This window comes from Sphaerodactylus townsendi, linkage group LG02, assembly GCF_021028975.2.
Source record: "Sphaerodactylus townsendi isolate TG3544 linkage group LG02, MPM_Stown_v2.3, whole genome shotgun sequence".
Lineage (NCBI taxonomy): Eukaryota > Metazoa > Chordata > Lepidosauria > Squamata > Sphaerodactylidae > Sphaerodactylus > Sphaerodactylus townsendi.
In genome coordinates this window covers 116436027-116458034 of record NC_059426.1, presented here as the reverse complement: position 1 = coordinate 116458034, position 22008 = coordinate 116436027, and the positions used below count along the sequence as shown (strand labels likewise).

Here is a 22008-nt window from a genome sequence, read left to right as displayed (position 1 = left end):
AGAAAGGGGAATTATACATCACATAACTACAGAATACTGCAAAATGCAATGATAAGACTGCTTATAATGTACCTTGTGAGGTTTTCTCTTTCCCCCCCATGTTCCTAACTTGGCACAGAGTTAGAGTGCTATCCTGATGTTGACATGGTTTGGCTGTGAAGCAGATGGTGTAATATAATGCAAAAAAATCCATATCTTTTTATGGCTGCTGCATAGGATTGCACATGCACAGACTCACAGAATGCAAGAAAACCTGTGTGTGTTTACTCAGCAGGAAGACTGGGATTTTGTGTAAATATAATTGTTCATGCTGAAAGTCTAGTGCTCCAAAGCACAGCAACTGTTACTGGGTCCCAGCTGGTTGCATGAAATAATGAAGGCGGGTCACCTAAAAATAAAATCCAAACCTGTCCCATGTCTGCTAAAGAAAGTACAAGGTTCAGCAGAGATGAACAATATCTCTGCATATGAAAATGTGAAACTTGTCTTACAGGTTGAATTCCAGTTAAACGTCAGTTTGAGAAATGTGAATCCACACTGTACTTGAACACCCCCCTCCTGCCCCCCACCATCCATGGCTATAGCAGTTGGGGAGGGGGTGGAAGAAAGATACCCTTTAGTGCTGTGCACTCCAAATCTTGTTTAAAATTGACATATTCTGCACCTGGTCTAAGAACTGGGCAAGAGAACATAGCTCTTGTCCAAGGCACAGAAGGTCTGTAAAAAGTGACAGGGAGGATCACCTCTGGGCAGTTTTTACCCAGTTTCTAGAGGCTAGGGCCATTAAATGACCACTTCTTCCAACACAAAGGAAGCAGCTTTGGAAACACTGCAAGACAAGTTGGGAAGCTGGTTGCCACGTCTCGGGGACACGTGCGGCACCTCTGGCTTCGCTTCAGCCAAACGTCTCAGCGCTTTGCGCCTGGACATCAGGCACTGGGCTGGTGTGCGTGGGCAACAGAAAAAGTGACTCGGCGCTGACAAGAGCGCGCTGCCAGCCGCCTCATCGAGCCAGATTCCTCCTGGCCCTCGCTCGGGCACTGAAACTCGGAGAACGCCTTTCTGAATCACTTTTTCCCTCCCTTCTTTGGCAAGTTGAGTCCCTCGAACGTGATGTCCCAAGCCTGGGCAACCGCTCCTGTGCCCTTGGTCCCATCACGGGGAGATATCCACATCCACCCCCCACCCTCCTAGTCGCCCGATGCCTGCCAGCTGGCTGCTCTGATGGCTATGACTTGTGTTTTGCTCCCAAGCAATGGTGTTCAATGGTGAATGCCTGGAAAGGCGCCGGAGCTTACGGTTGTTTGAAAATCACTCCGGCGCCCTCCTGCTCGTTCCTAGATGTGGGAGGCAGGCCCTGCACTCTGTGCATCCGCAGAGGCGCGCCGCTTCTGGTCCTCTTCCAGTGCGCTATCTTGGCATCGAAACCGCGTTGCGCTAATAGCCTTCCCTTCGGCGTGGCCAGCTCAGCCTCCCCTGCGACTGTTGGGCAGGGCCTCGCTTCATCCCCGGAGTGACAGCAAGCTAATTGGATCAAAAGCGCCTTCGCCCTGCCTGGAGGGCGCAGCAACCCCGGGCGCTCTGGCCTCCTCGCCAGGCTTTCTCAGCTTGTAGTCTAGCAGTAGCAACAGCAGCAGCAGCAGCCCCTTGGCAACCTTCGGGGGGCTGCCAGGCCCGCCCACCAGTTGAGAGGCGGGGCGGGCCCTTGCTCCGGGCGCCCAGAAACTTGAAATAGGGGGAGGGGCAAGCAGAAAAGGCCCGCGGGCGACGCGGACGGAGAGAGGCAGGGAGCGGTGGAGAGCCTGTTGCTGCGGGACTTGAGAGCAGTAACTCGGAGAGGTGAGTTTCCTAGTAACCTTCCCTCCCGGTAGACTGCGGTGGAGCTTGATTGGTTGCCCCGTCTCCCAGGACGGGATCTTTCGCGGAGAAGTGGGGAGGGGGGGGGAGTTACTTTGGGGGCGGGCGCTGCTTCCTGCGTGCTGTTCCTTGGACCTGTTCCCCAGCAATCGCCAGGGCGCCTCGTTCGCTCCAGGGCTTAGTTGTGCGCTCCGGCTGTTGTGCGCTTGGGAAAGCCTCCGCGGAGAGACAGAGGGCGATTGTGCTTCTCGAGTCGGCAGCTGCAGCTTCAAGGAGGTAACGACTAAATGGGGTAGGGGCGGGGGGGATACACTGAGCCGGAGAGCGACCAGGCAGAAGTGGGAGCTGGGTCTCGCTCGCTCTCTGCCTCGTTGCTCGTAAGGAGCACTGGCTGCTGCCCTCCGGTCTGAAGCAATTCAGTGGTGGAGCCGCGATCTTGGGCTCCCACGTTGCTCTCGGCTGGCATTCCTTCGGCTGGGGCGTGTGGGCAAGCGGGAGGTAGGTAACAGCTGGTCTATGGGAAAGTCGCCACACCCACCTCGGAGTGAGTGGGGGAGGGGGTGATCGGGTTGCGCTTGGTGGCACGCAGGTGGGCACCTGGGGCGATTTGAGTTGAAGTGAGTAACACGTTAGCCTTCGAATGCTGATCCCTCGCGTCCTTACTTTATATTTATCTATTTATTTAGAACATTTTAATGCCATCTCTCCATGAACCTGCCCTACTTGTGTCCCCTGCATGCCCTTGACTTCAAAGGGGAGGCCCTCTGGAGGAGGAGAATCCCTCTGCTGTGGAGCAAACTCGTCCAGTGGGGGGGGGGGGGGCATAAGGGCAGGGTGCGCCTTTTGCAAAGGCTGTGTGGGGAACTGTTTCCCACACTGAAACCTGAGCCCTAGCGCCTGCATTAGTATGTGGCAGTCTTTGATAAAGGGAATAGGTAGCCACCAGTGCTCCCCCCCACACACACACACATACACATCGCCTTTCAACAGCACTGGGTCAAGCTGCTCTATTGATGATAGGAAATAATAACCTCTCTTGGATGTTTTATCCCAAACAGAATTGTATAACTTCCAAATAGAGTTGTTTAATTTTTATAGCTAAATGGATGAGATTAAATAGTAACTTTAGATAATCTGGGACTGATTGTTAAAAGGTGGGTATCCAAAGGTGGTCTCCAGACAAAAATCACACTCCTGTTCTGATACATTTGTGGGCTGAATGGGTACTTTTTCAAACTGTTGCTTCTTCACAATTGGATATAGGTTTCTAGATCACATAGGCTCAGAGATCAAGGTGGGTAGCATAGATAGGAAAAGGCCGTCTTTCGAATGAAGAAATATAAGATGACTCTTGCCTCCTTTTCCTTTTTGTCCAAGGAGAGAAGGTAGAGAGACACTGTTTCTAATTGTATTTTATACAGAAAATCAGCGTGGCAAACCTCATGCCTCTAATGTTGGGAAGCAGTATGGAGTTTGCAGTATTTACTGCTGGGTTGATTGTGTAAAGATCTGGTTGAATGGCATTTTTCTTGGACATTCATGGTTATCTGGCTCCACAGATTTTCGTAACGATAGCAATGAAGGAAATAAATTACTATGCTTTATTGATGTTCTTATGTGCAGTTTGTGTTGGTAGATTTCTAATATATCTGGAAAGACCATCTGAGGTTTGTCCATACCTGGTTGCAAAACAGGTCAGAAGCTCCTCAAAGGAAATGTCAGAGGAGCTTTGCAGACTGTACAAACCTATCAACCAGTTAAACAGCTTTTTGTGCCAACTATGTTTTTCTTACTTGTTGTGCTGAATAAGATCTATTTCTTTGATGGGCTCGTCAAAGGGAGGAGGGAAAAAGCCACAAGATACTTTGAACGTGTACTTCAAATTTCTCCAGATGCCTTTCAAATTGCTATGAGCCTGCTCTTACTGTAATGTTGAAGGATGTCTATTGTTTAATAATGGTTACCAGAGCAGACCTCTAAGACAACTCCTTACCTTGCTTGGAAAATAGCATATATTCCTTTCCAGCTCTCTCTCTCCCTCTCCCCCCTCCCCCCGAATAAATGAAGCATTTGCCAGCTACATTTCAAATAGTAAAATAACAACTGCTGGATGGAACTTCCTGTTTCTAGGTGTGAATTGATCTCTGGGTGGAGCAAAAATGGAATTCTTTCTAATACAATGCACAGTTAGATCAGTTGTAGTTCAGGGGATAATTTTTTTTGCCTCTGGTTTCTTCAGCAGATGTTTGATGTCCCAGAATGCTGCCTCACATATCATAATCTCAGACTAGGAAATTATTATGCAAGTGTGTATGTCACTACAGGTACAGGAATTTAATAGTCACTGTACTTCACTTCAGAACCTGCATCTGCTATTAGCTGCATCTGCTATTAGTATATTAGTAAAGGCCAAGATGGCAGTGGTATCTTTTTTATAAATATCATATGCAAGCTAAATGAACCTTTCTAGATTTCTCCTCCATTAATCCCCTCATGATAGGAAGTAATAGCGTAGCCCATTCATCTATATTTGTTTTGTTTCATATGCTCTTTCTGTGCGTATATGTACGTGTGTGTACACACATACATACCCACACCCCTGACCGGCTAATTGATTTCAACACACTTGTTACAGGAGAGACAATGGGAATCTTCTGGCATATAAAAGTTTTGGGGATGATGGGAGTGAGTGGGGTTAGGGGGATTATAGAGACATTATACACAGAGATTTCAGCATCCATAATGTAATTTATGAGTGGTGTTATTTATTAGTGTATAATTTATTAGTGGTGTTATGAGTGTATAATGATTTTTGCCTGCAAGATTAGTACAAACTGAGTCATGTGTTTTCCTAGGCTCCATTCATGGGTTGTTTTATAAGTATATATACCATTAATAAATAGCACTTTTATATTCTTAGTACTGACTCAAACTGCATTGCCTGTTTGGCTTTATTGTTTATAGCAGAAGTCTCACCAGATATATCAGTTTGTGTTCTACAGAGATGAGTCTTTTTGGAGGAAAGCCTGACATGGTCTGCTTTCTTTGACCAGTGAAGTACCCCAAAATCAGTCAGAGAAAGTATTTGCTGAAGTGTTCTGACATGTGTCTTTCTTCCTTTGGAAATGTACACAAAGCTGTTCTATTATTTTAATATTCTCTTTATATTTTAGAGTGCTTTAGCTATGTAATTGTTTCTACAATACTTATGTTTCCCCTCTATTACTTCTCTAAGAACACACTCCTCACCAGAGTAGGCAGATTTTAACTTCATGACTGTTTAACTGAAGGGCCTATTGCCTACGCAAAACAATGGTTTTTGGCCCTGTTTGTGGGAAGAAAAATTGGCAAGATTTAATTAATGATCTGCATGTGTTGATGGATACTGCCGGTGAACACAATGCACACAGCTTTGTGGGAGGTTACACTTTGGCAAGAGGCTGATGAAGCAGTTAGTACCTGAAAACTCAGTTCTGTATGAAATCATGGAACAAAGGAATGCTGGATTTGGAATAGTGCATCGATACAAGGGTTTTGAGAATGAGGATTTGGAATGTGCATCGATACAAGGGTTTTGAGAATGCTTGTGGACTATGGAATTCTCTGTCAACCATGCTGCACCCATGAAGCTCCTTCTCAATGCGCCAGTAGTGAGCATAACAGATTATCAACACCTTTTTGCACTAGGAGAAAATTCATTTATTTATTTGTTTATAAATAATTCAATTTATAGGCTGCCCTTTCCCATGACGGGTTCAGGATGGTTTACAACAATAGATATTTAATTTTTAAAAAATCCACTCGATGTTATGGTGTCATAATAACCCCTAACTAAGGGGGAATTAATTAAAGGGGAAAGGGAGGACAGAGGGAAGGGAAAGGGTGGCCATTGCTTCTGCCCTCAACCATAGCTTGGTGGAACAGCTCCATCTTGCTGTCCTGCAGAACTGTGATAGATCCTCGATAAATCCTCGTGGCCCAGGTGTCATTTGACAGACCATCCCACCCAGCTATAGCCAGAAACAATTTTAAAGATATTGAAATGAGGCCAAATCAGTTTTTTTTTCTGTTTGCCTACTGTCTGCTGCAAGAAAAATACCTTTCTTTCTGAATTGTAGTTCATATGTGATGCATATGTGATTAGCTAGAATATCTTTGAATGTATTGTGAGTATTCCCAAAGAGAGTCTTATTTTGTGTATTATCAAAAACTGAATGTGCCAGTTCTGGCCCCAGTAATGATATATTCCTAGATCCTAGCCAACACTAATTGCATGACTTCCAGTTTCTTTACTTGCTAGGAGTCCTCTGATAGATTTAGAACCCAATGGGGAGGGGGAAACGTACCTGAGGAGTTGGTGCAGCCATGCACTGATTCAGGTGCCCACTCACCAGTGCAAGTGGTAAATGTACTGGGGGGTACATATATGGACACCCAACCATGGAAGCAACAATCATGTCTCAGCCCCATCATGACTGAGTGAGTTCCCACAGTGGGGCTGGAATCGTCTACCAACAAGATCTTTATAGATAAGTATAAGATTGGTAGACGATTCCAGCCTCATTACACAGCCAGATTATCACCTAGGAGGGTTTTGGGTTGGGCTGCTAAATTAATTTCATACATTATAGTGTTCCTTAATGTAAAATGACCATTCTTGGTGTCAAAAAATACCCACCTTTTTACCAGCATTAGGTGGATGCTAATTAGTAATGATTCTGATAAGAGGCAAAAGGAGATGAGAATATTGGCATTCTGAGCCATATCTGATCCACAACTTGTGGAACAAGTGTAATTTTGTTCAGCATTGACCACACAATGTCTCCTGGATGATTTAACCAGTGGCAGGGTCAATAATGCCAATCTATTTTGAACTATCAACAGGCTATCATATGGTTAATTTAGTTCATTGACAGGATAGTTATAAAAGTGACTGTCATAGTTCATTGCTTGAAAATAGAGAGTTGTCTTTTAAAGTCTTTAAGATCTTCACAAATTCAGTAATGCTTTTACTTTAACCCATCTTAGTAATGCAGGTGAGCTGCCTTAGTATATTAACAGTTTCTTTGTCAAGGTATTGCAGCTTTTGCATGCCTAACTTATTACAAATTAATGTGTACCACAAAATATGAAATAGCAGCTCTAGGTGAGCTGAGACTTGCTAAAAGATCTAAAGCAGACCATAGAGAAATAGGAGTTGAAAATTGTGAATTGTACCTACCAGTCTCTTTAGGAATAGGGGGATAAATTGGGCTAGTATTTAGAGTCCAATAGATTATGATAAATTTCCAGCCACTTCCACCAAGCATATTATATGAGATAATCCTTACAATATACCTCTTCAATAAATCTCTTGATAGATTTTAATCAATATTTAAGGTGTCACAGGACTCACTTTTAAAATACCTCTTGGTAGGCCATTCTTTTCCCCAAATTACAGAAAATTTGTGGGGGGTGGGCAGGAATCTGAGCTAATTGCTTACTAAGGCATCATGGAAGTTCATGACTGGTGAGCTTTATACAATGGATTTCATACCTTCTGTTTTTGACTATAGACTTTGATATGTGCTTCAACACATCTGGTATTCATTTTTCAACTGTATTTGTCTTTGAAGTCCTAGTGTCTTGATATTTTCATAGCCATCTGTAAGCTTGACCTAGTCAAATACTTAATATGGATTAATATTTAAAACATCCAGTGCTGATAACCCTAAAAGTGGTTAGCAGATGATTTTGTTTTTATCATAGGTTCAATCAACATATTGCCAACACAGTACATTTAAGGGCATTCCATTTCCTCCAAGAAAATCTTCCTGGAGCTGTATCTCCTGATATCCTTCCTATACTCCAGCTACATTCTTCAGAATGCCATATCCTTGTGGTGCCCTCTTATAGGGTTGCCAAAATGGCAACTATTAAATCACAGGCTTTATCGGTGTTCTATCCAGTCCTCTGGAACAGCCTGCCAAATGGGCATGGTGGGTCCTGTCATCACTGCACTAAGGAAATAATATAAAATGTTTTATTTCAGACAACACATTCCATTTTTCAATGCTGGCCTGCCCTTGTGACTGATCTAGAAACTAATACTGGTCCAAAACATGGCTGCAAGCTCCTCATTGGAACTACCAGAGGGAGCACATAACACCTGTGCTACACAATCTGCTGCACTGATTGCCAGTGGAGTTCCAGATTAGTTTCAAGGTGTTAATCTTGACTTTCAAGGCCTTACGTAGTTTGGGGTCCTCATATCTACGGAACGAAATCTCCCCATACTGCCCAAGGAGGACTGCAGTCCTCTGGTAACAACTTGCTGGTGGTCCCTGGCCCCAAGGACATTAGATTGGCCTCGAGCAGAGCCAGAGCTTTTTGAACCTGGCTCCAGCCTGGTGGAACTCTATGTCAGTTGACTCCAGGGCCCTTGAGAACCTTCAACAGTTTCACAGGGCCTGTAAGATGGAGATGTTCCATCAGACCTTTGGTTGAGACCTCCCATTGTCCTGTATTCCATCTTGGTAGCCTCCCTCACCACAATAATCACAATGCTGCTGTTCTTTTTTAAATCTTGGATGGTCATTCTTTTGTGCCCTTGTAACTTTTTGTTGTTAATCGTCTTTGAGTCTAAGGTGGTAAGGTGGGATATAAATATTATAAATGATATGAAACAGTGGATTAAAATCAAGATATCCAAAAGTAGCATTGTGTGATATCGTTTATCTCAACTGTGGTACATTCTAGCCTTTTGCCCTTATCTCCTTTGAAATTGAAGTCAAGATTATCTTGAGTTTAACAAGTTCAGTAACACTAGTCTGTACCTATTTATTAAGCAAAATATTAAGCAAACCACTTTATTCAGCAAAATATTAAGTCTCCCATCAGAGGAAGAACCACTTGAGTAGGAGGAAGTTCTTCTATCTTGTTAGGAGACCAACAAGTTGTCAGTTTAACAATATCTTCATGAGATGTTGAAAAAATGCATATAATTGTCTTTACTGAAATGGCATGGTGGAGCTATTCTGTGTACTTCGGTAATTTTTTTCAGTTGAGACAAGTATTTCTCCACTCTTGCTACTTTTTAAAAATAGTTGACTGTGCTGTTTCATCCGAGAAACAATAAAAATGAGTATATTTTTATTTGTGAATGTAAACTCTTTCAATAACTTTTGAAAAGTTTTAACTGAATGTATATATGGAGCTTGTCTAGTCCATTCTTAGTGAAATGTCTGCTGTAAAAGTGATTATTGTTCAGACTAGCAGCAAAGCTCATTGCAGGGAGAGATGCAATGTGCCCTAGCAAAGAGGGGACAAGGAAGCATTTCCCCTTCAAAGGGACTTTTCCTGGGGTGTAGCGATCCCCCCTCATCCCAGCGAGCTACTTCCAACCTACCTGGTCCTGAGTCTGTGATGGCAGGAGTCTGGTAAGTATTGAAGACTGGTGGGCGGTGGGGAGCGAACAGAGTTATTTGGGATTGTGGAAATGCATGGGGTTGTTCAGCGTGAGAACAGATGGGGTTGTTCGGGATGGGCCAGGGTGGAAAGTGTGTTTGGGAGGAGGGTGAAAAAGTGAGAGCTGGTGGCGGATGGAATACTGAGGGTTGAGGTGGGGGATAGTGGAAAGGAGAGGCTTGGGACAGGGTAGAATGGGAAGGCTTGAGGCATGGATAATGGAAAGGGGAGGTTTGGGATGGGGAGGGTGGGAAGGTGATATTTGTAGCGGGGTAGTGTGGAATAGGGAGGGTTGGGGTGGAGGAGAGTGTAAAGGTGTAGTTTGATGTGGGGAGAAGGAGGAAAAGTGTGACTTGGGTAGGAGGCTGGGGCCTAGGCATCAGGGCAGCAAGCTGCAACCAGCCCATTGGCTGGCTAGCTGGGCTAGCTGCATGGGGTCTAGGAGAGGGTGGGAGTGGGGAGGACCAGGTCAAGGGGACAGTGGGTGGGAAGGCCCTGCTGGGCCATTATCCTGGGCCATTGTCAGTGGGGGCTGCTCTCTCCCACCCTTTCCTGGTGGTTCTCCCCCCCTCAAGTGACCGTTTGTGTTGGCTGGGAGCTGCTGTTGGAGTTCACAAATAAGTTGGTGGTGCTGGGGTAGGAGGATGGAGGCCAGGGCAGGATTGGTTGGGAGGCAGGTTTCAGGGTGCAGGGAAGGCTGGGGGGGGCGGGGATTGGGAGGCTTTTGGTTGGTCCAGCAGGAGAGTACAAGTCACCAGCACTGTGCTGCTGGGGCCAGTTTCGGTTTTGATTGTGGGGGAGGGCTGGTTGTGTCCACCCTGAACAGCCAAGCAACAGAGTGGGGGGAGACAGGGTGAGGGACCTGGGTTCAGTTTGGGGTGCAGGAATGGGCTGGCAGGAGAGCACAGGTGCTGGGCTGGCTTGGTTTCCAGCAATGTGGGAGGACTTTGAAGGTGGTGGTGGGGCAGGGACCAATGGGCATGCAGGACACGCAGGGCTTGGGTGGATATGTGTCCTGCATGGCAATTGGCTAAGGGTTTGTCGCCAGAATTTTGAACCTTTAGCCAATTATATATGGTAAGAAAATTTGTATTCTATAGACTTTGGGGTATGTAGAAACTCAAAACAGAAATCACTTCTTGCATAAGCTCTTACTGCACTCTTTGTTGTGGGACTGGCTTGTTGCTGTGCATGCTTGCAAGTGTGGGCTGAGAAAAAGCATTGCAGCTTAGCTTTGCCTACGTTGAGCTTAGAGGAGAAGTTCGCCATATTCTTGATAAAGAGTAGGTGATTTCCTGTGCAGTAGAAGGAGATATGGTGTTGAAAATTCCTAAGTGAATGCATTCATCTATATTTCCCTCCTATTTTGTCTTAGCTTGTAGACTTTTATTCTGTTTCTCTTCTCTGGCTTCTGAGGATCCCTCAAAAATGCTAGCTTTACAGACTGAATTTGCCTATAGCAGTTATGGCAGACTGTTATTCTACAAAATCATAGTAAATGTTCTAGTAAGTCATAGATCATAGTAATAGTCACATGGTGCCTGTTCTTTGTACATCTGCTGTATTTTGCCAGTATCATGCTCAAGAATAGTGATCCCAAACTAGAGACCTCTTGAATGATCATGAGATCTGAATTGTGTAAACTGCAGGCCAATATTTTGTCTCTGGAATGAGGACGTTATTTTCCAAGTGGAAACATATGATCTGTGGGTGTGTAAGAGCAAGCAGATATGTAAAATGGGGGAGAGGAGAATGATGTAAAGAGAATTATGTGGAGAAAGGCAGAGTGTATGTGAACTAAATGCATAAATACATGGTGCAAATTAGCTTATTAAGGATTGTTCCTACCAAGAAAGTTCCTACCAAGTTGAAAGGTTTTGGTACAAGGGTTGTAATCTGAAGCTAATAATGATGATTCTTCCTCTTTCATAATAATGGTGAGATCTTTCCTCTTTAACCTATTATCTCAGCACTTTATCCAATCAGCCACTATTGTTATTTCAGTCAGTGTACCCTCTGAATGCACATGATTGTGATTTCTAATGTGTTCATTCTTTCATGCATGTAAACCTTGTTTTGCAGTTATAGGATATATCATAGAAGCTGCATTGCCAAAGGGTATGCACTTGAAAATTACTTCCTGTACCAAGATCCTGTGTTCCATTGAAGTGAATGTAAATACTGTTAAAAGAAAGCTTTGGGCACCTTTTTACAATGTGTGCCTTATTCCTAAGCATTATGTTGGCACAATTATTTTTCAAAAGCAAAGGAACAATGGAACAGTTTAGGGAATTATAGCATAACTTCCTCTTTGAAAGGATTTTAAAGAGTATAAGAATAGCGCAATCAAGTTTTGGAGTAAATTAACATGTTTTCATTCATCTCTCATCAGTGCACATTTAGAGTTCTTCAAAAAAAATTAATTTTTTATTTATTTTTAAAGAAATTATAACTTTTAAATTTCTGCCCAAGGTAGCTTAATGTAAAATGTTTTTATTGTAAAAGACATAATAGTGTAAACACTTTACAAAAAGGCATACTGGTGTAAACACTTTACCTTTTAAGATCAATCGTTTATGTCAATCATACCATCCAGCAGAAGAAAAACATGAATTATTAGCAAAGGCCTTCAGAAACACCTTCAGGCAGGGCCTCCTAAATACCATTAATGAAAGAGCCTTAAGGACATCTTATAGTTGAGTGAACCAGAAAAAAAAGGAGAAGCAGCTTCCTGCAGATAACAAACAAATCAACCTAGTAGAAGGAACAGAGAGAAGCTCATGTATAGCTTCATAGCAGCAGAGATGGACCTTCAGGTGCCTGGTCATAAGGGCTTTGTAGGGGAGAACCAGTGTCATATATCTACCCTCTCCACTAACCAAAGTTTGAATCCTTCAAATGAAAAAGCCACAAAGTAGAAGAGGGCTTCTTCACTTGGGGCACCTCTTCCAACCTTGAAACGTTCCTGTGACTTGAACTGGGCCCAGAAGCCCATTTTGAGCTGGTTCAGCTGTCACATCTAGTATTCCATGATTATGTCTGCTGTGTTTTGCAGTATCTGCAATTAGTCTTCCAGGACTAGCACACACTACAGTGGTCTAACTGAGAGGCTATAGTACTGTGGCTCAGGGTGGTTTAACAAGTGGGTTTAGAAGGGACAGTACCTTTCAAGATGTAACTGGGGAAAAGCATTCTTTGCAACTGCCAAAACCTGTTTTTCCAAAAGTGGTACAGGAACCCCAGATATTTTTACATGGTGTGGCAGAGGTCATATATCTAGGATAGGCAAATTACTTCATCTAGAACATCAGCTTTTCTATACCCTGTTTCAATTAATGTTAAAACATGTTTGGAAGTAGTGCGGCAGAAGTAGGCTGTTTCCACTTTTGTGCACCAGTTCTTTATTAGCTTTAAAGAATCTTTTTAAAGCATCCTCGTAAAAATCAATCTGTGCACTGCAAACATTGTACTTTGATACAAGAGCATTGTTAGTGGCATAAATGACCACTGGAGAAAGTAGTGTTTTGCTTCGGGAGACTGTCCTTTCCCATGCAAAAAAATGATGGGGGACGAGGTGGCAGTGGGTTGGCATTGCCGGGCACCGGGTGATATTGTGGATTAAGTGGCAGTGAGGCCCGTAAGGGCAGAAGCTGATGGTGTGGAAGATGCAGCACACCTCCATCTTGTACTGGGCATGGTGCGTCAGGCTGTGCAGCTCTTGGTGGCCATGGGCACACTGGCACTTCTTGCCATACTTGCACTGCTCTCCTCGAAAAGCTGGCAAAGCTACATCTTGTAGCTTGATGGGGTGGCCACCATCGCTCTCTCCTCCACCACCACCCTTGCTTAGGGTGGTCACGGCTGCCATCACCACCACTTGCTGCTGATGTTGTTGGCTGCACTTGCCATTCTTGGTGAAGGAGCAGTCTTGGAACTTGTTCCCCTTGTTGAGCAAGGCAGTGGGGCTGCTGCTCCCCCTTCCTCTTCTGCTGCCAGGCTCCATGAGGTTGCCAAAAGAACAGTGTGAGGTTGATGAGCCACTGGAGAACTTGGCATTGGCATTACCCAGAGCCTGCAGGTTGCTGGTCGAGTGTGTCTGCAGAAAACCTGGCCCAAAGTTGGAGTTGGGAAGTGTGGCCATTGAGCTCCCCAATGCCTTCTTGTCCAGCAGGTTGCTCAAGGATTTCTTGGTCTGGGAGACAGAAACCTGGGAGAAGGAACAAGGAGAAGATAAAGATAAAGGGGGAAACAAAACAAGGGTGTATTGGGATTCCCAAGAGCCCGGGAAAGAGAAGAGAAGCTGCAAATCTCCAGCGCTCTCTTTTAAGACTGCGTGTACCAAAAAAGCCATCACTCAACACAACCACCAAAGAGCAGCCCACGCTAGTCATCTCTGCTGAGCCTTGAGTACCATGCTTCATAGACACATGAATTCTTTACTGCTTCTGTAGAGAATTGGAAGGGCAGGGGGACTGAAAAAGGTAAGTAGTGGGACCATAGAAGAGAATTCCACTCCAAAGAAGGTCCAGGAAATGACTGTGTATTAATTCATCACTGAAGTTCTATCTTTCTGTGCAACAAAGTATAATAGGTATCGCTACCTTCTGCTCTGAATTCAATTTCAATATAGTAGTGTGTGTAACACATTATTTTGTTTGCTGAATAGTTTATATATTTATAGTGGTCCCCCCCCCCCCCAAAAAAAAAAATATTGTGTAGAACAATATCACATTGGGAAGAAGAGTCTGGTCTTCCATCCAACATTTACCCAGCTTTTACATATGCAAGTTATTTTTTTAATGGGAGATGCCTCAGACAGGCAGACTACACATATGCAGCCTGAAGTGGTATAATCCATGAAAAGTGTTACTGCTAAATATATAAATCAGGCCTGAGGAAAAATGAGAGAGCAGATGCTGTGAAGTAGTTGTGCATTAGATGTAGCCCCCACTTCAGCAAACTGGAGCAATACAGGCAACCACTCTGATGGAAGGTAGGTATATCCTCAGAGAGAGAGGGATGCCATGCATGCTTAATGATATAACCTTCAGGGGTGCCTGTCCATTGTTTTTAGAAAGTGAGAGGGGCCAGCTGGGTCTTTTGCCCAGCAGGGCTTCTGATTTGGCACTGAAGATTTGGTTGGCTATTGTTTCAGTGGAAGCTGCATCCAGTGTTTTTTTTAATTCTCTCTCACATCTCTTTTCCCAAAGTGTTTCCCTATTCTATCCTTCACTTGGACTTCTTCTTGTGGCTCTGCCTCCTGAGGTATCCATTTTATGTTTGTGCCTCCCAGCCTGTGTTAGAGTTCCGAAAGTGCCGGCAGGCTCAAAAGGGTGGAGGACCACCGACTCTGGCACAATCAGAATGTGCATTATTGATTGGATCCAGTTCATTGTTAATGTAACAAGTTTCTGGAGAGCTGTTGTCTTTCCGCCCTGAAAACCTGCTTCTGAGGGCTGGGGAAACACTCAATAGATTGGGAAAAGAGGCAGAGGGCTGCGTTTAAGAGAAAAATCAACAGAAATCAAGCCCTTCCATTTCTTGGGCAAATTCTTCCGCAAATGGAACAAGTGTGTATGGAGTGTTAACTATGCTTTCTTGTTTCAGCCCCACGCCCTAGAGATCCCTAACGCTTGGAAACATCTTTCTAAAGGGCAAAGGGTGCAGAACATCTGTTCCATTCATTGGATTCAGCTCAGTGTATTGAAGGATATTGGAAAGCATATTGTGCATACAGCAACTGTGTGTACCTCTCTCAACCAATGTGCCGCATGCTTTTCAGAAATCTCAAAGGGTTTTCATAGTCTTGTTTAATTCTGTACGGTTAGGGAATACATGATTCATTTTTGTTTAGTGTGGAGAGTACATCTGGAATCCTTCCCATTATGTGGGAAACATCATCAAGGTTCCTTATGGGTGGTGGTTCTGCTCTTGTTCCACATGCTGTTCCTCAAAGAGGCATCTAACATTGCAACATACACTGGTATGCAGCTGTTGGCCTTTTGGCTTGCCACTGCTGGACGACTCTGCTCTTCACATTTTGGATTTTCATCTTGGAGGAAGCAATTGAGTAAACTAGCTAACAATGGCAGAAGTGTGAACAATGACCTTTCCACCATCAAAGCAGAGGAAGTGATCACAATGAGGTGGTGATAAAGGACTCCCCCTTCCTTCCTTTTCTGTCTAGTTCCTCTTGTAACAACTACACACCCCTTCAGGTTAACTGTGGCTAAAAAATCTTTTTTCCCCCTTTCAATATAAATGTAGGTTAAAGAGTAAAATTAAAAGCTGTCATTTTGATTATGTGTTAGTTTGGAATATGTCTCCCAAATATGGGAATTATTAAATTTGCTTGCATACTGCAGGTAGGCTGTTTAATGAAATTGTTGTAACAGAGGACATGGAATTATAAAGAGTTTCTGAATACTTAAAAGGCATAACTGTTGAGAGTGGCTCTGACTTAAAAAAAACACAGTTCTAAGTTGAGTGAATGAAAAATAGCCAGGGCAGGCCTGACCATTAGCCAAATCTAGGAGGTTGCCAAGGGCAGCAACCAGATTTTGATTTGCTGGTATCTGCCATTCCCCACAGGCCCCCGGGGATGTGGTGGCAGTAGTTGGACAAGAAGCAGCAGCAGTAGCCACAGCCTTCCTCCCTCTCCTGGCCCTCTTTGCCAGCCATACAAAGTGGTAGCAACTCACCGTTATGTTAGGAGAGGGCACTATGGCTGCAGATCCGACCACAAGCCATGATCCACCACCAACTCTCTGGAAGGTTCCCTGCTGTTTCTCTGCAGCCTCCCAAACTTGGTTCTCCATTCTTGGTTCTCCAGCTGCTATCTCTGCCTGAAATTGCTGAGCGAGAGTTCAAGAGGTGTGCGGATTAAAAAGCAACAGCCGGGGAAACAATCTGGGTCGAACAGCTCACTTGAAAATGAATATGGGTTTTTTGGGGGCGGGGGTTGGGGGGAGGCAGGAGGATTGCTGCCTGGCTGGAATTTGCCCCAGTGTCATGATCAGCGGATTTCTGTTTTGATCCTGCCATGTCGCCTGGCTGGGACAAGGGATCCTCTTTCTCTCCTCTTCCTCCCTCTTAATTTCTGTGGTTGTATTTTTTTCACTCTCTGTACGTTTGCTTCCCTGGCAATGCATTATCAGCTCATTAGACACCTGCTGTTGTAGTTCTTGCATTCAGCCACTTATCTGCTGCTATAATGTCATGAATTAAGCGTAAGGTAATTTTTAAAAGGAAGCCATGTTAATATGTTGTAGCTGAAATAAACAGTTGTGCCACTCTAAAGACCAACAAAAGTTATTTATAGTGGAAGTGTTTGTGGTCCATAATGAGGATCCATTCATTGCCTCTCACAAAGTGGGTTCTCTAGTCCATGAAAGCTTCCGCTGGAATAAAATCTTGTCAATTAACACTGGTTACAGTCTATCTGATTTTTGTTCTAGGTCAGTGAGCTGAGTCGAGAAAGCTGGACACTGCATGCCCAGAAAGTGTGATCCTAGGCTAGGCTGAGGGCAGCTATTGAGATGCTGATCTTGGGAAGGAATGCTCCTGTTTGCTTGAGTTCTTAGTGTGAACTATGTGGCTGGACTCAAGCCAGCTTGGAAAGCATATCTTGGTCCGCACAGGCAGAGAAGGTGTGGGCTGTGGTTTCTTCATGGCTCAAAACCATGCCTCAAACAACTTATTGCCTAATTTGCACAAGTTTGTAAGCAAAGCTCTAAATTTGGGTGCTGTGTGGTTTCCAGGCTATATATAGTAGCTTTAGAAAGATTTTCCTGATAGAGCCAGATTTGTGGCTGGCATCTTCAGAGATCCTCTGAAGATGCCAGCCACAGATGCAGGCGAAACGTCAGGAGAGAATGCTGCTAGAACACGGCCATACAGCCCGGAAACCACACAGCACCCAAGTGATTCCGGCCGTGAAAGCCTTCGACAATACAAAGCTTTAAATGTTCACACAAATGATGGCCTAGTGCAAAAGGGTTTCATTTCAGAAATTAAGGTCAATGCAAAAGTTTCAAAAAAATCAATAAAATATCATTTATTGTTACACTGTTCGTTTTGAATGTCAAATCAGTAAAAATTAACATTTCTTCTAGACATGTCACTTTTCTCTCTATTGAAGAGGAAGGCACCAAATTTGTAATTTGTTATAAGGTGCCAAAAAAAAAAAAACCTTGGGCCAGTCCTGAAAATAGTGCCTGTATGGTAGGCTTAGTGGAGAAGGAATTGGAGGAAAATTCTCAAATGAGACACTGAAGAAAATGTGAATCTTTACAAAGAAAGAAGCAACCAAATTGACTTCATAGCCAAAACATGTGTTTGCAGTACCTCACAATCTGAAGAAAACTGATTAAAATTGGTTTGCTTTCATAGCCAAAACATGTGTTTGCAGTACCTCACAATCTGAAGAAAATTGATTAAAATTGGTTTGCTTTCTTGTTGAAGTTTTGAGATCTCTGTAAAAATCAAATATGCCTGTGATCTTTTATTTTAAATGAACAATTATTCTGCTCTACTTGGCTTCACTAGCTCTTTGGCTCAGTTCATGGCATCACTCTTGAATGTCCCTGTAAACATGGAGAATAGCAGAAAGAAAAACAGGAATTCTGGGTTGCTAATAGAAATGGTGAGCAGGCAACCATTCCTTGAAGCTGCTTCACAATGAGGATAAGGAATGAATTAATCCATTCCTAGTAATGATAAGGCACAAAAAAAGAAGCCTTAGGGCTTGTGCTATTACAAGAAAAATGCAGGTTAAATACTGGGAGCACAATCTGGCATTGGTGTAAGCTGCCAGTTAGGAGACTAGACCAGCAGAGCTTTGAAGCTTATATCAAGTCAGTTGGATACTTATTCACTCAGGGACGGTTTGGTGGTAAAAATATTCCTGCCACAATACACAGGTGGCAGACTGGCACATGGGCTACTGTCTCTTCCACATTAAAACATATACTCACAAACCTGTTGTCTGGTAAAATTTCTATTTTAGAATGAGAAATGTACAAAACACGCATGGCAAAATTAATTCCAAGCACCTCAGTGTTGGCTTGTCCATGTGGAGATGAGTCATATAAGTGATGCCATCATATATCAAGAAGTTTAAAAATATGACTGCTACTGATGAGGATGGCATCTTGGAAACATTAATTGTAGACACTATAAATGGCGGGAAATGGTACTATTTAGGATCTTGCAGGAATAGCATAAGAACAGGTGGCAGTACACTTTTAGTTGCTGTTTAAAATAATAAAGATGTGACAATGTGTCTTCCTCTAGTTATGGCGAGCTTGCCTGCAGTGTCACAAATAGCCATTTCAGATGTATAAAGGGCAAGAAGTTTAAGGAAGGTCTGATCTCTATTAGCCTGCTCTTTTGACTTGAATGCAAAATAAAATATGTAGCTAATTGTCTATAGAAAAATTTGGTGAAGGCGAATTCATTGCACTTCCCCCCCTCCCCACCCGCATGACTAGAGACCCAAAGACCTGGAAAAATATAGAGCAACTTAGGGTGTATTCCTTTTTCTAAGAATTGTTTTTCAGTTTCTGCCACAGAAAAAATGAAAGTTAAGGCAAATTCTGAAATAAACATGTGTGAAATATATTATCTTTCAAATGAAATGTAGTGTTCTAAATGCAAGGTTTTATTCAGTCAGAATGACCAAGTTGGGTCTTGTGAAACTTGCAGGGGAGTTGCCATCTCCCCATTGCACTGGCCCCACCATGACTCCAAGCCCCGTCCACTCTCTGGCTGATTTGCCTGGAGTTGCTCATCTGAAGCTGGAGGGAGAAGCCCACAACACTTGCAGGGGGGGATCCCATCTCCCCCTCTCACTCACCTTACAGCCTGGCTGCAGCTGAATAGTCCTGTCAGTGGCTCCTGGGGCCACAGATAGGCTTGCCAGTGGCCCCAGGGCTGTGCCGCCACAGAGGCAGCCATCAATGGTAAGCCTATGTGCACAAAGAACACTTTTTAAAAAAAAAATTGAGGGGATTTAAACCAAAATTTCAGATTTTTCTGCAGACCCAGGGGGTCCCCTAAATCTGCAGAAAGAAACTGTTGGGGTAAAGTATGCGCCCTATCTTTTGGATTTAAATATCCCCAGGAAGGGGGCACAGTTGAGAATTAGATATATAGTGTGAAGATGATTATGTAAGAGAATCTACAATCTTAGTTAATCCTGTCTACTGTAGATATAGGATACTTTCAAGGATATATTTATCTTTGAATTTTAATTAATTTTGTCCACAATTAATGTGATAATATATATGGTAGTAACACCATGAAAGAGTTTAGTGTTTTCTTTATAGGATTTAAGTCTGTATTCAAATATGCTGCCAGTCTTACTATGACTGTGTGATACAGTTTTTGTCATCAGAGAGGGAAAAATATTAATTGTAAATGAGTAACACATCTTGTAATTCATAAAAGGGTATTATTTGGACAGAACAACAAAATGTCCTAAGATATCAAGTGTAAATTACAACTGTTTGATGCTTTTTTCTCTTGGGTGATTTGCATTTTTGCTTGTAGAAAACAAAGATATTTATGCTTCTGAATTTAATAGATATGCCAGATAATCCAGTTTTATGTTTAGTTACAAATCATGTTAAAGCAGTAAAATAAATTTGTTGATAACAGATAATTACCACATGTTTTTAATTTTTTTCTCAAATTAATTTTTTTCTATGACTTAACATTTTACAAAAATATACATTTCTAATAGAATTTCATTTCATATTGTAAAGCTTTATCAATGTGAGGTCTGTTTCATGATAGTTCAAAGTGGAACTAAAGAAATCTTATATGTTAAACATTAAGAGAGAAACATCTAGGAGCTGAGGAGGCTGCATAAGGTTATGAAGTCTAATAGTAGTTTTCAAAGTGTCGCTATGTACAGGGCAACCATCAGAAGTGGCAGTGTTTTGAACTATGAACTTCATCCCTTTAAACTGCAGACATCTTATCTGACTCAACATGCATTCTCTTCAAAGATTTATTAGTTTATTTCTGAGATTTTTGATTTTTTAGCGCACCTGGGGACGGCCTGCCACGGCTGCTGGAGGCGGTGGCCGAGTGGGCGTTGCGATTCCCTCGACTTATTGTCTTGGGGGACTTCAACGTCCATGTGGATGCCGCCTCATGTTCAGCGGCAGTGGACCTGGTGTCATCCATGGCGACGCTGGGACTCTCCCTTCTAAACACCGGCGCCACCGATGAAGCTGGTCACACTTTGGATCTGGTTTTGGGGGCGGGAGTGAATATGGTCGAATCCTCTGTTAACAGAGTGCCATGGTCCGACCATTTTGTCACCTGGAAAGGTTCGGGTGGACTCAAGCCGAGCCAACCCTGTCTAGGCTGACGGATTCTATTTATGTCCGCCTTCGCCAAGATTCTCTATGGAACCGGCCAGGTTCCTGAATGCTTTGCGGGACCCTGGAGCCTCCTGGCACCCCTCGCGATGAGCAGGTAACAGACTGGAATTCCAGACTGTCCGATGCCATCGGTGAATTAGCTCCCAGGCGCCCTCTGCGCCCCGCTGTTCACCGACGGGCTCCTTTGAGTATACTTCCCGAGGAGCTGCGCCTCAAGAATGAAACCCGGGAACTCCAGACGAAACAGAGTAGAGGTGTGGAGGAAGTCTCGCCGACGGAAGTGGCGGGCGAACAACTTATAGGACGCTTATGCCAAAGCTCTATGAGTTGGCGTATATGGAGGGCGAAGAATGCCCATTTCCTGCGTCCTCTCCTGCGCGTGATCTGCTGGCTCCCTGCGCCCGGCACAATTATTTCGATTGTCCGATCCCTCACCTCCTTTGGTGGAGAGGGTCTATAAATCTCTCAATTGACTATCGGCCTGTGAGGCATTTGCAGAGCTTTTTTTTGCTTGTAGATAAAATCGCGTCCCTCACGCCCGGGACCTTCCTGCCACCTGAATTGATACAGTAAAGCGAACTTCGAGGCTCTCTCGCCGTCTTTGGGTCCAAGTCTGGATGCCGGTTTTCCTACTCTAAGCGAGTCCGATAAGTTGGGATATGGAGTCCTAGCTGCTGTTAGACTCCACTACCTGCAACCTCTCTGGATCCGTGCCCCTCTTGGCTGATAAAAGCTTCTGCCGGGAGGAGTTACGACTCCCCACCTGTTGAATATAGTCAACTGCTCCCTTGAGCAAGGAGTAAGTTTCCGGGTGGGTTGAAGGAGGCCAGTGGTCCGCCCCACTCTTAAAAGACCAACTTTAGATCCTATGGCGGAATCTGGCTTCAATTACACACGCCTGCTTCGAACTTGTCGCTCCTGGGAAGAGTAATTGAGAGAGTGGTGTTGGAGCAGCTTCAGGAGCTTCCTGGAGGACGATCGGTGCCTTTCCTGATCCCTTCCAGAATCCGGCTTCCCGGTGAAAGCTGGGCATGGACGGAGACCGGTCCACCTCATTGCCATCACAGATATGCTCCGCATGCAGCTAGACCAATAGTGCGGATCGGCGCTGCTTGTGTTACTTGATCTCACAGCGAAGCTGCTTTGATGTGGTCGATCCACGCACCTTTGGATCCACCGCCTGGCAGCCTCTGGAAGTCGCGGGCATTGTCCTTCAATGGAATTGTCTTCGCTTTCTCCAGGGTCGGGGTCAGCAGGTATGGTGCTGGAAGTTGAGGCTCTCCCAGAGAGCCCCACTTAGTTGTGGGGTTCC

The 22008-nt window shown here is 44.0% G+C and overlaps 2 protein-coding genes across 6 annotated transcripts in view; one reads left to right on the top strand and one right to left on the bottom strand.

The window, feature by feature from the left end:
* DDB2 (damage specific DNA binding protein 2) overlaps positions 1-1586 on the bottom strand; it is a 45135-nt gene extending 43549 nt beyond the window's left edge. Inside the window, exon 1 of the mRNA XM_048483836.1 lies at positions 1299-1586. The gene's annotated coding sequence lies outside the window, so the exon portion shown is untranslated. The remainder of the gene's footprint in view (positions 1-1298) is intronic.
* A 112-nt stretch (positions 1587-1698) lies between these two features.
* The window catches only part of PACSIN3 (protein kinase C and casein kinase substrate in neurons 3), a 41760-nt gene continuing 21450 nt past the window's right edge, over positions 1699-22008 (top strand). For 4 of the 5 annotated variants that reach the window (XM_048483843.1, XM_048483841.1, XM_048483842.1 and 1 more), the window contains exon 1: positions 1699-1839. The gene's annotated coding sequence lies outside the window, so the exon portion shown is untranslated. Of the gene's footprint in view, positions 1840-1997; positions 2134-22008 lie in introns of those variants that run through there. The other variant, XM_048483840.1, reaches the window with a different exon arrangement.